Below are 18,114 nucleotides of genomic sequence, written 5' to 3' on the forward strand. Positions count from 1 at the left end.
TCACATAAACACACCCAGACACTCTCATGTATGGATTCACACACACATAGAAGCACACTCAAATGCACACATACACAGATACCTATATTCACAAACACAGACTCACACAAACACGCACACTCACACTTGTGCACGCACATGGGCCTACACAGACACCCACTCAACATTCATAAATGGGCATGAACAAATACACACATATGCACACAACTCACACCCCATCAGACACACACTCATAAAGGCCCATGTTCACACACACATGGATGCAAGCCCACCTTCACACACACACTCCCACGCCCAGTCAGAACACACAACTCTCCCTGTGGAGCCCCACACTCAAGCCTGTCAGGAGATCCCCCACCCCAGTCTCCCCACATCACAGTCGAGTTCTCTCTTGAAGCCTCTGCAGCCTGCTTCTTCCTTCTCCCTTCCTGGCTCCTCTGCTTTTGCCCAGGAAGCACCACTATGTCCTGGGTCCCTCCCACTCCCCAGGTCCCAGTGCCTGCAGTCATCCAGACCCCACCCCACTGAAGGGAAGAGCAGGCTGACGCCCAGCCCCGACGGGCCTCTCACTCACCCACCGAATCCCCGTGACTCTCCATGGCTCCCTGCATGAAGCTCCATCCTCTAATCAGAAGCACAAGACTTTGTGGGCAGGCTCCAACCTCAGGGCATCCAGTCCCTGAGCTCGAGGGTTTCCATTCCTGCAATACTCATTCAACACACGTTTATTGAGCACTGTCCTAGTTTATAGGCTGCCGGGACAAATACATTGGGTTGGCTTCACAACAAGAATTTATTGGCTCGTGATTTGGAGGCTAGAAGCTGTCCCAAAATCAAGATATCAGTAAGGTTTGCTTCTCTCACAGTCTTTGGCATTCTGGTGCTGGCTGCAGGCAATCCCAGGGGTTCCTTGGCTTGTTTCTTTGCCTGTGTCACACAGGGATGTCCTCTCCTTTCTGGCTATCTTCAATATCTGGCTTCTGGTTTCTTCTCTTAATAAGTCCCCTGGTAATATGGAAAGTGCTGCTTGGCTAAGACCAGGCTGGTAGCAGTACACTTGGAGAGAAGTTCTGGAATATATTTCAGAGGGACAGCCAAGAGATTTGATGATGGGTTGGGTGTGGTAGTATGAGGAGTGTGGGCAGAGGAGACAACACTGACCACAGCCTTCTCAGAAATGGGCAAGACGGCAGGCAGAGCCGGTTGGAAGGGAAGCTCAGAAGTTCTGTTTCAGACATTGTGGTAGGCAGAATAGTGCCCCCCTCCCCCAAGATGTCCATGTCCTAATCCCCAGAATATGTTACTTTGCATGGCAGACAGGACTTTGCAGATGTGATTTAGTTAAGGATCTTGAGGTAGGGAGAGTATTCTGGATTACTGAGCAGGTCCAATGTCATCACCAGGGTTCTTGAGGACCCTTGGGGACAAGGGAGGCAGAAGAGACAGAGTCAGAGAAGGCAATGTGATGATAGAAGCAAAGAGAGAGAGATTGAAAGACATCACAATGCTGGCTTTGAAGATGGTAGATGGGGCCAAAAGCCAAAGAATGCAGGCAGCCACAAACCAAGAGCTGCAGGTAGCTTCTGGAAGCTAGCAAAAAGGCAAGTCAAGGGATTCTCCCCCAGAACCCCCAGAAGGAACATTTCCCTGCCAAACTCTTGAGTTGAGGACTTCTGCCCTCCAGAATTGTAAGAGAATGAATGTATATTGCTTAAGCCACAGTTGTGGATTGAATCACGACCCCCCCTTGAGACATGTCCAAGTCCTAACTCCTGTTCCTGTGCATGTGGACACTTTTGTAAATAGTGTCTTGGAAGATGCTATTAAGATGAGGCCAAAAAGAATCTGGGGGGGCGGGCCTTAATCTAATATGACTGGAGACCTTATAAGGAGAGGGAATTTGGACATGGAGGGAAGAGTCAGAGAAGAAGACAGAAGGAGACAGATGACCATGTGATGGAGGCAGGGATTGATGGCCAGCAAGCCACCACCAGAACGCTACAGACTTTGGAGAAAGCACAGCCTGCTGATATCTTGGTTTTGGACTTCTAGCCTCCAAAGCTGTAAAACACTATATTCCTGTTGTTGAAGCCAACCGGTCTGTGATATTTTGTTATAGCAGCAGGAGGAACCTAATACAGATGTGTTTAGCATTCGGTCTTATGCACAAGTCTGCAGTTCCAAAGAAGGGGCTTCGCTGGAGATGGGGTTGGTGGTTATTGGTCTTTAGAAGGCATCTGAAGCCTGATGCTGGAAGAGACCACCATGGGAATCTGTGTAACAGGTACAAGAAGAGCCCTGGGACTCCAAATGTAAGGAGGTCAGGTAGGGAAGAATCCAGAAATGGAGGCTAAGAAGGGAGGGTTTCTCCTGGAAGCCAAGTGAAGAAAGTGCTTCAAGAAGGAAGGAGCAGCGTGGGAAACCACTCAGCAAGAAAAAGGAAATAACTGCTGATATGAGCAATGGCATGGGTGAATCCCAAAAACATCATGCTGAACAAAACAAGCCTTCTACAAAAGAGCACATACTGTAAGATTCCATTCAGATACAGCTCTAGAAAATGCAAAATAATCTCTAGTCGCAGAAAACAGATCCGTAGTTGCCTGAAGCTGTGATTGGGGCTGGCAGTGGACTGCAAAGGGGAATGAGGGAACTTTCTGGTCTGCCCCTCTGCAATCTTGACTGTGGTGACAGTTACATGAGTGAATGCATTTGTAAAAACTCATTGAATTGCACACTTTAAATGGGTACATTTTGTTATATGTATATGATACCTCAAAAAGTTGATTAGAAAAAAGAAAAGGTGGGGGAAGTGATCTATTTCAGTTTTTGCTGGTAGATCAAGTAGGATGAGGCCTGAGAATTGACTGCTGGATTTAACAATGCAACGTACTTTTGGTGGAAGTGTGGACACACACACAAGCCAGACTGGAGTGGTTCAGGAAACCCCTGACATGTTCAGCCACAGGGAGGAATGATAATTAGTATAAGGCAATCATAAACATCTATTCGCCTTTATCTGTAATTGATCAAAGGGTAGGCTCATGACCCAGCTATGGCCAAGGCTGGGGGAGGGGGGTTGCTGGGGTTTTCTAGGAAAGTGTCTCCTACAATACAAGAAACAGGAATACAGGAAGGCCTTTTTGCTCCCACCTTCTCACTTCCTGGTTAGGAAGCTGTCACATAAGTATGTGATGCCCAGAGCTGCAGCAGCCACTCTCCAACCATGAGGAGAAAACCAGAACCTCAGTGACACTGACACGGCACTCTGGTTTTATCAGGTCTCCAGAACAACCCAGGAACTGCCCTGCTAGGGTTTTTCTTTTTTTTTTCCATTTTTACCCACCCTTACACACAAATGCTTCATCCAATCTGTTCTCCAAGCTTCTCTGCTCTGTGCCCATAGACCTCTATCATCTCAGCTCCCTTCCAGCCATACTTGGCCAGTGGAAGGTGCTGGAAAGAAATTGGAGAGAGGTAAAAAAAATAGATCTGGATATTTCTTCCCCTCCCTCCCTTCTCTGGGCTGCATTTTCTGCAGTGGCTGCATCTCTCTAAGACCACATCTTCTATGCAGGGCTCCTCCCCCACAGCCCTGCCTTCTCCTGGGTTCTGGTCACACTGTTTCTTCCCCTCTCCCTTCAGGCCTAGGAGTGGTAACAGCTCCCAGCCCTTGCTAATTTTGGGGTGCCCCAGCATCCCTGGTGGCTTCCTTTAACCCTGCCCTCACCTCTGTAAGCAGTCCCTTCATCCCAGTCTATACAACTTCCTATCTCCCGACTTGATATTTAAAATAATCAAATATATTTATGCCTTAGACCATTACAACCAAAAGTCGTCCTACCAGATTCATCCAATAAGCTCACCCGCCAGTGGGGAGACAGATGTTTCAGCAGGTAACTATAAAATAACATCTGTACAAGGCAGAAGCTGTTCCTTCAGTGAGCCGCCTGATCTGGGCTTGTCAGAAGCCAGACCCACTGTTGGACTTTGCAGTTAAATGAGCCAACACATTTCATTTGAAGTAAAGCAGTTGGGTTTGGGTTTCCATCTCCTGCAATCAAAAAATCCTAGTAATTTTCTTAAATTGGGGTATCCCAAAAGATGCTACATTCCACTCTTGAATCTGACAACTAGAAAAATAAGGGCTAAAGCTGGAATGAGTCAAACTAAGAACAGAATAGATGAACTTTCCAAAGCCTGAATTACATAAAAAGCAAATAAAATGGCAATAGATCCTTAAAGGGGGGGGGGGGGGCAGAAATCAGAAAACAAGATGACAGAAGTAAGCCTGAAATTATTCATTTCAATAAGCATTTGAGTTATTGTTTTACAATAAGTATAAAGCACACCCTATGAAAGAGTCAACCTTCTCATACAGAGTAAAAGCAAAATCATATCAAATGCTGTTCGTAAGAGACAACCCTAAGGCAAAGTTACAAAAATAAAAATATACCAGAGGAAGGCATGGGTAAAATTGTAACTTCAGGGTCAGTAGCATATAAGACAAGAACTGCATGTGGCACAAAGAACCAAACTGTCATGAAATTTTATGTATCAAATTACATTGCATTTAAATATAGAAAGTAAAAACTCTTAGAAATATGAGGGAATTTGGTGAAAATACTCTGCTAATTGAGGACTATAACTCTTCTCTCACCATCTTGATAGACCAAGTAGGAAAAAGAAAAGAAGGCAATAAAAATTCTGAATAATATTAATAACATCATTTCTACATATATGTATATTGAGAGAAAAAGAGAGAGACAAAGGCACACACACATATGTTTCTATAACTTTGAACCTTACAAACAGAAAATATATCTTCCTTTGCAGCACCCCTGGAATAAACCAGTCAGATATTAGACTATCAAAAAAATCCAGATAAATTCTAACTACAAAAAGGAAAAGGAAAGAGAAGAATCGTCTAGACCATTCTCCATGATTTCAAGGCAATACAACTAAAGATTAGCAAAAAAGACCCACAAAAACAACAAAAAAAAGCTTTCTTTCCTTTTTGTGGAATTAAAAAAAAATTTCATTATGATAACATACTTATAACATAAAAGTTGACATTTTAGCCATTTTGAAGTATACACTTCAGTGCTATTAATTATGTTTACAATGTTGTGCTACCATCATCACCATCCATTTCCAAACTTTTTCCTCTCCCCAGAAATAACCTCATATCCATTAGGAAATATCACCACCACCACCCCCGTCTCCTTCCTTTCTAGTACCTCGCAATCTCCAATCTACATTTTGGTCTCTACGAATTTGTCTATTCTAGATATTTCATATAAGTGGAATCATACAATATTTGTCCTTTTGTACCTGGCTTGTTTCACTCAGCATGCCTTCCAAGCTTTCATTTTTAACTACAAATGTTTCCAGCAAGACCTTTCGGAAAGGTACAAAGAACAAGAATAATCAGAGACTTGTGCCTTATTCTTGTTTGGCAAGACTGAAGCTTAATACTGCATTTATATAAATTGAACCCAAACTGACCTCTGAATAGGATACAATTCAATTCAAAAATCCAAATGAGAATTTCATCTTTTCAACTTTGAAAAAATTACTGCAAAATTGATCCGGAAGAATGAGTTCATGAATGGACAGGGAATTATTGAAAAGAAGTCAACTGAGGTGATACTTCTCTCCCAGACATTAAAACATGCTATAAAGCTACAATACCCAAAAATGGCCAAAGATGTGGCCAGATCTGAGTACATACATGGTATCCTGAGTGATGAAGATGCAGCTCAAAAGTGTGAGAAAAGGTTGTTTTATTGAATAAATAATGTGAGACAACTGGCTAACCATTTAGGGCAAAAATTAAGTTAGAACCCTATGTTGTCTAATTAAAATAAAATCCAGTGGAAAAAAGAAAAAGTAACTTAAAAATACACCATAAAATATAGATGAATATACATAAATCTTGAGGTTTGGGAGTGCTTTTCTAAGCATGACACTAAAAGCAAAAACCACAAAGGAAAAGAGTAATAAATTTGAATGCACAAAATTTTTAAACTTCTGTGTATTTAAAATCAATATACAGATGAAAAATGAGCACAAACTTTGAAAGAGATGATGAAATTGGGGGAGTCATTGCAATATACGTGTCCAGATAAAGGGTTAATATCCTTAATATGTAAATAATCAAGGAAATATTAACATATAAATAGAAAAATGAACAAAGATAAGAGCAGACAATTTTCAACAAGAAGAAATATGTATACCAAAAAGCATTTGAAAAAATGTTCAGCCTCATTAGTATTCAAGTAAATGCAAATTAAAACAAGCTATCATTTTTCACCTATAAAAGTGGCATAGCTTTATTAGTATTACTATTATATTCAGTGTTTCCAAGAGTATGGGAATATAGGCACTTATATTTTCTTGGTGGAGACAGTGGTACAGCTTTTTAGAGAACAATACCATTTTCCATAATCATTTTACATACCTTTTGATCCACCCTTTCTTCTTACAGATGTTTGTTCTGAAAATTAATTATCTACAAAGCTGCTTATTGCGGTGTTTTGGTAACAACAGAAAAAGAAACTTAAATGTCAATGAATAGACAGTCATTGGTTATATAAATCATGTATTTTCATACAATGGATTTCTACACAAGCATGAATAATGGTGTCATGTGAGTATGTATATTGGCATTATATTGTGATTGAAAAGAGCAAGTGATAAAATAATATACACCAAAAAATCCATTTTTGTAAGAAAAGGATGTACTTACAAATAGTAACACTACTATTCATGGCTGATGGAACTGTGAGTGATTTTTACTTCCTATATTGTGTTTATTTTAATTCATATTTTTCTACAATAAACATACATTAGTTATGTGACAAGAATAAATGTTTTTAAAGAGAAAGAGGAGATTGAGTAAACTATGTTACAATCATATTGTCACAATCTCTAGCCAGTAAAATGCATGTGGAAGAATTAGAATCATTGGCATAAAATATGGTCATCATATATCGTTAAATTAAAAAACACATCACAAAACAGTCCATGCATCAAAATCTCTTTTTTGCTTGAAAATAGAAAACATCAATTTATATGCATAGAAAAATGACAGAAGTTTATACAATGAAGTATTAGGAATGGTTAATTCTGGATGGTGGGATGGGGTGGCTTTTGTATTTTTCTTTGTGCATGTTTGCATTTTCCAAGTTTTTTACAGTTAAAATGTATTAATTTGTGTTCTAGTTTGCTAATGCTGCTGGAATGCAAAACACCAGAGATGGACTGGCTTTTATAAAAGGGGGTTTATTTGGTTACACAGTTACAGTCTTAAGGCCATAAAGTGTCCAAGGTAATGCATCAACGATCAGGTGCCTTCACTGGAGGATGGCCAATGGTGTCTGGAAAACCTCTGTTAGCTGGGAAGGCACGTGACTGGCTTCTGCTCCAAAGTTCTGGTTTCAAAATGTCTTTCTCCCAGGACTTTCCTCTCTAGGCTGTGATTCCTCAAAAATGTCACTCTTAGTTGCACTTGGGATGTTTGCCCTCCCTCAGCTTCTCCGGATCAAGAGTCTACTTTCAACGGCCGTCTTCAAACTCTCTCTCATCTGCAGCTCCTGTGCTTTCTTCAAAGTGTCCCTTTTGGCTGTAGCTCCTCTGCAAAATGTCACTCTCAGCTGCACTGAGCTCCCTCTGTTTGTCAACCCATTTATATGGCTCCAGTGATCAAGCAACACCCTGAATGGGTGGGGCCACACCTCCATGGAAATATCTCATCAGAATTATCACCCACAGTTGGGTGGGGCAAATTCCATGGAAACACTCAAAGAATTACAATCTAATCAACACTGATAACGTCTGCCCACACAAGATTACATCAAAGATAATGGCGCTTGGGGGACATAATACATTCAAACTGGCACAATTTGTTAGTAGAAATTATATTTATTTTAAAGAAAATGTTCATGCCCTTGCATCCCATAATTCTACTTCTAAGATTTTGTCCTAAGAAAATAACCTATCTCTGTACTTCCTTTCTTAAACCAGTAGTTCTCAACCAGGGAGATTTTATCCCCAGGGAACTGGAAATGTCTGGGACATTTCTGGTGTCACAACTGAGGGTGGGGATAGAGGCCAGGGATGCTGCTAAACATCCTACAATGCACAGAACAGCCCCTCACAACAAAGAATCATCCAGGTCTAAATTTCAATAATGATGACGTTAAGACACCTGCCTTAAACCATCACTTATTATTTTTCCCCTTATACTATTTAAAAGGCCAAAACAGTTCTTGCTTCGGCAGCACATGTACTGGAGTTGGAGCAATACAGAGAAGATGGGCATGGCCCCTGCGCAAGGGTGACATGCAAATTCATGAAGCATTCCATATTAAGGAAAAAAAAAAAAAAAGCCAAAACATACCTGTGCTGGTTTGAATGTATTATGTCCCCCAGAAAAAGCCATATTCTTTGATGCAAGCTTGTGGGGCAGACATATTAGTGAGGATTAAGTTGGAACGTTTGGTTTAGGTTGTTTGCATGGAAATGCGCCCCACTCAACATGGGTGATGACTCTGACTGGATAATTTCCATGGAGGTGTTACCCCGCCCTATCAGTGTGGCTCTAAATTAAATCACTGAAGCCATATAAATGAGCTGATAAACAGAAGGAACTCAGTGTAGCTGAGAGTGACATTTTGAAGAGGAGCTACAGCCAAGAGGGACACTTTGAAGAATGCACAGAAGCTGAGAGAGTAGCTGCAGATGAGAGACAGTTTGAAGATGGCTGTTGAAAGCAGACTCTTGATCCAGAGAAACTAAGAGAGGACAAACAACCCAAGTGCAACCAAGAGTGTGACGCTTTTGAGGAACTGCAGCCTAGAGAGGAACATCCTGGGAAAAAGCCATTTTGAAACCAGAACTTTGGAGCAGACGCCAGCCACATGCCTTCCCAGCTAACAGAGGTTTTCCAGACACCGTTGGCCATCCTCCAGTGAAGGTACCCGATTGTCGATGTGTTACCTTGGACACTTTATGGCCTTAAGACTATAACTGTGTAACCAAATAAACCCCCTTTTATAAAAGCCAATCCATCTCTGATGTTTTGCATTCCAGAAGCGTTAACAAACTAGAACAATACCCCATCCCCATCTTTGCTGAGAGTCGCATTCAGAAGAGCTCAGAAGCTAAAGGTACTTCAAAAGGACATCCAAGCTTGACCTCCATCCACAAACAAAGAACCATTGAGTGGCTCTGGTTCATAACCCAGGAAGCTTCTCAGAAACACCATGCACTCCCACCATTGCACATCACAGAAACCTCCATTGTACAGCCAACTCTCCCAGCCCTCTCTCCAAGTCCCTCCTCCCAGTTCTCTGCTAAGTGTTCCCCCTTTTCTCCAGTCTCTCTCACTTTACCCACACTCTGGATCCCACATGACAAAGACAAGAAATAGGGAAGCAAGGACAAAACATATTTACATGAGGACAGGCAGTACCAACTGTGGGTGCCAATGTAAATATCTGGTTTTCGGTTTGTAAACTATCCAATAAATATGAAAGAAATTAATCTTTGCCAATATTTATTACATGGATTGACTTTAGCATATGTATGTAGTTTATATATAAATATACATATGGTGGGGTGCTGTGCTCAAAAAGTAGTTTCTGGTCAGTTGTGCAACACAAATTGTTTGAAGATGACAGGCTGGAGGAGCATAAAAAGGAAAATTTTTGCTCTTTGGGTGGGGGCCAGGGACTGGAAGAGAAGGCAAGAACCCTCCAACAATAACTGTCCCCATCAGAGTCTTGTTGTAAGAGTAATGCTGAAAAGTCTGCCACTTGGCTGCAGCTGGGTACATAAATTCTTCTCAGTTTGTCATTCAGAAACTCCCTTCTCTTGGCTCAAAACCATTCTAGAAACAAGACCACAGAATTGTGTTTTTATCTTGGCCTCTGGGTCATAGCTGCTGTAAAGAACCAAAGGATGAGGTTGAAGAGAAAAGCTCTGGCTTTGAACCCAATGATAGACTGCTTCCAAGAGACTTGCCTTAAATTCAAAGGCACAAGTAGGTTGAAAGTGAAAGGAGTGAAAATATATTCTATTATAGCAACCAAAAGAGAGCTGGGGTAGCTGTACTAATATCAGACAAAATGGACTGTAGGTCAAAAATTGCTAAATGGGACAAAGAAGGGCACTATATATTTATAAAAGGGTCAATTCATCAAGAAGATATAATGATTATAAAGATATATGCACCTAACAACACAGCCTCAAAATATATGAAGGAAACATTGACATAATCGAAAGGACATTAATAGAAGGAGACTTCAATACACCACTTTCAATAATGGGCAGAATATCTAGAAAGAATATCAATAAGGAAATAGAGTATTTGAACAATATTGCAACAACAGTAAGAGTACACATTGTTTTCAAGTCTACATGGATCATTATAATAAATCATGTTAGATCACATAAAGTTAAAAAGATAGAAATCATACAAAGTATCTTCTCTAACCACAATGAAAAGAAGCCAGAAATCAATGACAGAGGAAGAACTATAAAATTCACAAATATGTGGAAATTAAACACTATGCTTTTAAACAACCAATTGGGCAAAGAAGAAAGCACAAGGGAAATTGGGAAATATCTTGAGATGAATGAAAACGAGAACACAATATACCAAAATTTTTGGGATGCAGCAGAGGGAGCACTCATAAGGAAATTTAGCTCTTTAAATCAATTAGGAAATAGATTCTAAAGTGCTTACATTAAAAAAGAAGAAAGGGGAGAACCTAAGATGGCAGCTAGGTGAGACAGGGCAAAAAAACACCTCCATGAAAAATACTATATAAAAGCCAGAAAGTGACCCAGAACACCAGTTCCAGCGATGCAACAGCCGGACACGGTCTGCTAAATCCATGGGGATCGTGCATTTGGTGAAACTGGGAGTCTGCGTTCTGAAACAAGTGAGTGAGCCAGCTGAAAGTCTGGTAGCCACGCTGCAGTGTGGGGAAACCATGGGTTGGTGTTTGGAGATGGACTAGTTCTTTTAAAAAAAAAAACAAACCCAGGAGTGGCTGCAGTTACAACAGTGAGAACCACCCAGTGAAGCATGGCAGGAGCGGGTTGTGCCAACCTCTCGATGTCTGGTGTGGAGGATAGACCACTGCTGATTTCCTCAGGGCCAGGGGAGCAGAGGGGAGAGCCAAAAGGAGAAAGAAACCATGCCGCTTGCAGCCATCTCCGCAGTGGGCTGGAGACAATCCTGCCCAGGGCTGGACCCACAGCCCAGAGCTGTGACAAGAGGCCCCAGTGTGACAGGGAGTGTATCCTACAGCACTGCACACACACCACAGTATCAGCCATGGACGGTGGCCTTTGGTGCACCCACAGCTAATTGTCCCAGAGCTGGGAAGATAGAGCTGTGTGAAAAGGGGGAAATTAACATGCCCCATTCAACCATCTTTAAAGTAGGCTGGGAATGCCCCTGCACGGCCCGGCGGCCCAGGGCTTCCCTGCACGGCCGGTGCACACTTGTGACGTGGCACAGCCTTCCCTCAGCAGAGGTCCTGGAAGAGCATGGCTGAGAAGGGGGGCCCACTTGGAAATCCCAGGGACGCTACCCCAATACCAAGGACTTGTGGGTCAGTGGCAGAGACAATCTGTGGCAAGACTGAAATGAAGGCTTAGATTCTTGCAACAGCCTTAAATCTCTGGGAATACCTGGGAGGTCTGATTATTAAAGCTGCCTTGCCTCCCTAACCACCCAGACACATGCCCCACATTCAGGGCGGACAGCACCAACAACACACCTGAACTTAGTGCATCAATTGAACCCCACAAGAACCAGATCCCTACGCACCACAAAGACAAAGCTGGGGAGAACTGACTTGAGGGGAATAGGTGACTTGCAGATGCCATCTGCTGGTTAGTTAGAGAAAGTGTATGCCACCAAGTTGTAGATGTGAAAAATTAGAGATCGGTATTTTTTATATCCAGAAAGAACCCTGTCAAGTAAAACAAATGCCAAGAGGCCAAAAACAACAGAAAATCTTAAAGCATATGATAAAACCAGATGATATGGAGAACCCAAACCCAAACACCCAAATCAAAAGATCAGAGGAGACATGGTACTTGGCACAATTAATCAAAGAACTGAAGTCAAACAATGAGAGTATGGCACAGGATATAAAGGACATAAAGAAGACCCTAGAAGAGCATAAAGAAGAACTTGAAAGAATAAATTAAAAAAATAGAAGATTTTATGGAAATAAAAGAAACTGTTGGCCAAATTAAAAAGACTCTGGATACTCATAATACAAGATGAGAGGAAGTTGAACAACGTCTCAGTGTCCTAGAAGACCACAGAACAGAAAATGATACAACGAAAGAAAGAATGCAGAAAAAAATCAAAAAATTCAAAATGGATCTCAGGGATATGACAGATAAAATAAAACGTCCAAATTTAAGACACACTGGTGTCCCAGAAGGGGAAGAGAAGGGCAAAGGTCTAGAAAGAGTTTTCAAAGAAATTGTTGGGGAAAACTTCCCAAACCTTCTACACAATATAAATACACAAAGCATAAATGCCCAGCAAACTCCAAATAGAATAAATCCAAATAAAACCCCTCCAAGACATATCCTGATCAGACTGTCCAATACTGAAGAGAAGGAGCAAGTTCTGAAAGCAGCAAGAGAAAAGCAATTCACCACATACAAAGGAAACAACCTAAGACTAAGTAGTGACTACTCAGCGGCCACCATAGAGGTGAGAAGGCAGTGGCATGACATATTTAAAATTCTGAAAGAGAAAAATTTCCAGCCAAGAATACTTCATCCAGCAAAACTCTCCTTCAAATTTGAGGGAGAACTTAAATTTTTCACAGACAAACAACTGCTGAAAGATTTTGCTAATAAAAGATCTGTCCTATTTCAGATACTAAAGGGAGCTCTATTGACAGAGAAACAGAGAAAGAAGAGAGAGATAAAGAGAAATTTAACAGACATATATAGAACATTACATCCCAAATCACCAGGATACACATTCTTCTCTAGTGATCACGGATCTTTCTCCAGAATAGACCATATGCTGGGACATAAAACAAGCCTCAATAAATTTAAAAAAAAAAAAAAAAAAAACTGAATACATTCAAAGCACATTCTCTGACCATAATAGAATACAAATAGAAGTCAATAACCATCAGAGTCTTAGAAAATTCACAAACAACTAGAGGGTAAAAATGAGAGGGAGATGAAAACATTCCCAGATAATCAAAAGATGAGGAACTTCATCACCAGTACATCAGTCCTATAAGAAATGCTAAAGGGAATTGAGTAGGCTGAAAGGAAGGGACAGTAAACAATTGACTAAAACCACATGAAGAAATAAAGATTTCCAGTAAAGATCACATGGTAAATACAAATACCAATACTATTGTATTTTTGATTTGTAACTCCACTATTTACTTCCTACAGGATCTAAAATACATAAACTATAATGATAAATCAGCGGTTTTGGACTCAATGTAAAATATGTAATTTTTGACAAGAACTACATAAAGGTGGGGGAAAGGAGGAGTATAGGAACATAGTTTACATGTCCTATTGAAGTTAAGTTGGTATCAAAGAAAAACAAGATTGTTATAGATTTAAGAGGTTAAATTTAAGCCCCATAGTAAACACAAAGAAAGTATCAGAGAATATGACCATAGAGATGAAAAGTAGAGTATGGGTTAATAGAAGAGGGGAAAGGGGCAATGGGGAGTTAAGAAATGAGTATAGGGTTTCTGTTTGGGGTGAAGGGAAATTTCTAGTAATGGATGGTGGAAGGTGACAGCATTGCAACATTCTAAATGTGATTAATCCCACTAATGGAATGCTAGGAAGGGGTTGGAATGGGAAGATTCAGGCTGTATATGTTTCCACAATTGGGGGGGTGGGGGAAGACAGTCTAAATAGATAATGACAATTAAATGCCAAGGATGATCCTGGATGGGATCTGAGGATGGAGGAGAGGAGGTTCAAAGGGACGCAGATGGGACATAAGAAAAAAAAGGAAATATAGAATGTAAGCTTTGTGTCAATGTTGAATTTCTTGAACTTCTTAGCTGCGCTTACTGGGGTTGCATAAAAGAATGTTCTTGTTCATGGGAAATGTATATGGGAATTATATTGTTTGTTCAAGGATGTGTGCAGCTTGCTCTCATATGTTCAGAAGACAGAGCAATAGATGATGGATGATAGACAGGGAGAGAGAGAAGGAGGGACAGAAAGAAAGAAACTGTGTGACAGGATGTTAAAGTTGGTGGATCTGGGGTATTGGGGGAGGGAGGTTGGGGTATGCTGGAGTTCTGTATATGGGGTTTGTATTGTTTTTGCAACTGTTCCTGGAAGTTTGACCTAACCTCACATCTGAAAGAACTAAAACAAGAAAAGCAAACCAAACCCAAAGTGAGTGGAAGGAAGGAAATAATGAAGATTGGAGCAGAGATAAATAAAATAGAGAAAAGAAAAACTATGGAGACAATCAACAAAACCAAAAATTAATTCTTGAAAAGTTCAATAAACTTGACAAAGCTTTAGCTAGACCATCAAAGAAAAAAAGAAAGAAGTCATAAATAACAAATACCAGAAATGAAAGAGTGGACATTACTATCAACTGAGGATATTATGAACAATTGTATGCCAATAAATTAGACCTAGATGAAATGGACAAGTTCTTAGAAACATAGAAACTAAAGAAGAAATAGAAGATCTCAACAAACCAGTAATGAGTAAAGAGATGAAGTCAGTAATCAAACAAATTCCAGGACCAGATGGATTCACTTGTGAATCTTGCCAAAGAGTCAAAGAAGAATTAACACTAAACCATTTCAAACTCTTCCAAAAAAATTGAATAAGTGGGAATTTTTCCTAATTCATTCTATGAGGCCATCATCACCTTAATTCCAAAGCCAGATAAAGATACCACAAGAAAAGAAAATTACAGACCAATATCCCTTCTGAACATAGCTTTAAAAATCCTCAACAACATACTAGAAAATTGAATCCAACTGCACATGAAAAGGATTATACACCATAATCAAGTGGGATTTACAACAGGAATGCAAGAGTGATTCAAATAAGAAAATCAATCAATGTAATACACCACATTAACAGAATGAAAGAAAAACACATGATCATCCCAATTGACATAGAAAAGGCATTTGATAAAATCAGCTCCCTTTCTTAATAAAAAACACTCAGAAAAAAGGAATAGAAGGAAATTTCCTCCACATGAGAAAGGATGATAAAGGACATATATGAAAAACCCACAGCTGACATCACACTCAATGGTGAAGGACTGAAAGTTTTCCCCCTCAGATCAGGAACAATTCAAAGCTGCCTGCTATCATCATTGCTATTTAACATTGCATTGGAGGGGCTAGCCAGAACAATCAGGCAAGGGAAAGAAATAAAAGGCACCCAAATTGGAAAGGAAGAAATAAAACTATCATATTTTGCAGATGACATGATCCTATATATACATAAAAATCTGGAAGACTTTACAAGAAAGCTACCAGAGCTAATAACCAAATTCAGCAAAGTGGCAAGGAACAAGATCAATACACAAATATCAGTAGTGTTTTTATACATCAGCAATGAACAACCTAAAAAGAAATCGAGAAAACAATTTCATTTAAAATAGCAACTGAAAGAACCAAATATCTAGAAGTAAATTTAGCCAAGTATGTTCAAGACTTGTACACAGAAAACTATAAATCATTACTGAATGAAGTTAAAGAAGACCTAAATAAATGGAAAGATATTCCACACTCATGGATTGGTAGACTTAATATCATTAAGAAGTCAACGCTATCCAAAGTGATTTACAGATTCAACACAATCCCAATCAAAATCCCAATGGCCTTCTTTGCAGAAATGGAAAAGCCAATCACCAAATCTATCTGGAAGGGCAAGAGGCACCAAATAGCTAAACCCATCTTGAAAAGGAAGAATAAAGTTGGAGACTCACACTTGCTGATTTTAAAACTTATTACAAAGCTACAGTATCAAAACAGCATAGTACTGGCAAAAGGACATAGAGACAAATGGAATCAAACTGAGAACTCAGAAATAAACCCCCACTTCTACAGTCAATTGATTTTTGACAAGGGTGCAATCCGCTCAATAGGGAAAGAATAGCCTCTTCAACAAATGTTGCAGGAAAATTGGATATCCATCTGCAAAAGAATGAACATGGACCCCTACCTCACACCATACACAAAAACTAACTCAAATTGGATCAAAGACCTAAATATAGGAACCAAAACTATAAAACTCCTAGAAGAAAACACACAGAAGCATCTTCAGGATTGTGTTAGACAATGGTTTCTCAGACTTTAGACTTTATACCAAAAGCACAAGCAACAAAAGAAAAAATAGATAAATGAAACCATCAAAATTAAAAACTTTTCTGCATCAAAGGACTTCATCATGAAAGTAGAAAGAAAACCTACAGCAAGGGAGAAGATATTTTGAAACCATATACCCGATAAGTGTTTAATATCCAGAACATATAAAGAAATTCTACAATCCAACAACAAAAAGACAAGCAACCCAATTTTTTTTAAAGTGGACATAAGACTTCAATAGACATTTTTCCAAACAAGAGGTACAAATAGCCAAAAAGCATATGAAAAGATGCTCAACATCATTAGCCATTAGGGAAATATAAATCAAAATCACAATGAGATGCCATTTCATACTCACTAGAATGGCTACTATTTTAAAAATGGAAAATAAGTGTTGGAGAGGATGTGGAGAAGGAACACTGTTCATCGTTGGAGAGAATGTAAAGTGGTGTGGAAAACCATTTGGTGGTTTCTCAGAAAGTTAAGTATAGAATTACTGTGACGGTTTGAAGCTGTATGTTCCTCTAGTAAAGATCATGTTCTTAAAGCTAATCCAATCCTATTGGTATAAACTTATTGTTTGGTAAGTAGGATCTTAACTTGAGATGTGACCCACTTCATTCAGCGTGGGTCTTAATCCTCTTACTGGAGTTCTTTATAAGAGGATAAAAGACAGAGACCAAAAACAGCCTCAGAGAAGCTCAGAGAGAAGCGGCCAGAAGCTATTCTTAGGGGAGAAAACATCGCCTTTTGATGCCTTGATTTGGACATTTTCACAGCTTCAGAACTCTAAGCTTATAAGTTAATAAATCCCTATTTTAAAAGCCAACTCATTTCTGGTATATTGCATTTTGGCAGCTTTAGCAAATGAAAACAATTACCATATGACTTGGAAATTTCACTTCTAGTAATACACCCAAAAGAATTGAAAGCAGGGATGCAGATATTTGCACACTGATGTTCATAGCAGCATTATTCACAATTGCCAAATGATGGAAGCACCTTGAGTGTCCATCAAAAATGAATGGCTAAACAAAATGTGGTATATACAGACAGTGGACTATATTTAACTCTAAAAAGGAATGAAGTTCTGATATATGTGACAACATGGATGAACCATGAAGACATTGTGTTGAGTGAAATAAGCCAGACACAAAAGAACAAATATTGTATGATCTAACTGATATGAAATAATTAGAAGAAAAGCAAATTCATAGTCTGAAACTAGAATATAGGTTATCAGCGGCCAGGGTGGGGGTAAGAAATGAGGAGTTAATGCTTAATTGGTATAGATTTTCTGTTTCGAGTGATGAAACAGTTTTGGTAATGGATGGTGGTGATGGGAGCACCACATTGTGAATGTAATTAGCACCAGTGAGTTATATTTTTGAATGTGATTAAAAGAAGAAATTTTAGATTCTATGTATGTTACCAGAATAAAATTTTGTTAAAAAAATAAAACTATGGAACACAAACAGTGAACCCTAATGTGAACTATGGACTATAGTTAATAGGACACTTATAATAATATTGTTTCATCAATTGTAACAAAGATACCACACTAACGCAAAGTGTTAATAATAGGGAAAATTGCGTATATGGGGGGGTATATGGAAACTCTGCATTTTTTGCATGAATTTTCTGTAAACCTATAACTTCTCTAATAAAAAAAACATAAAAAAAGAATTTGATATTAACAATTGTCCAAAATTGGAAACAACCAAGATGTCCTTCA

The 18,114-nt window shown here is 39.5% G+C and overlaps 1 non-coding gene across 1 annotated transcript; it reads left to right on the plus strand.

The window, feature by feature from the left end:
- Positions 1-8,269: 8,269 nt before the first annotated feature.
- Positions 8,270-8,376, plus strand: LOC119510442. The gene has a single exon (XR_005211938.1). It is a non-coding gene; the product is annotated as a U6 spliceosomal RNA (small nuclear RNA).
- Positions 8,377-18,114: the final 9,738 nt, after the last annotated feature.

Source organism: Choloepus didactylus, chromosome 1 (genome assembly GCF_015220235.1).
Source record: "Choloepus didactylus isolate mChoDid1 chromosome 1, mChoDid1.pri, whole genome shotgun sequence".
NCBI lineage: Eukaryota > Metazoa > Chordata > Mammalia > Pilosa > Megalonychidae > Choloepus > Choloepus didactylus.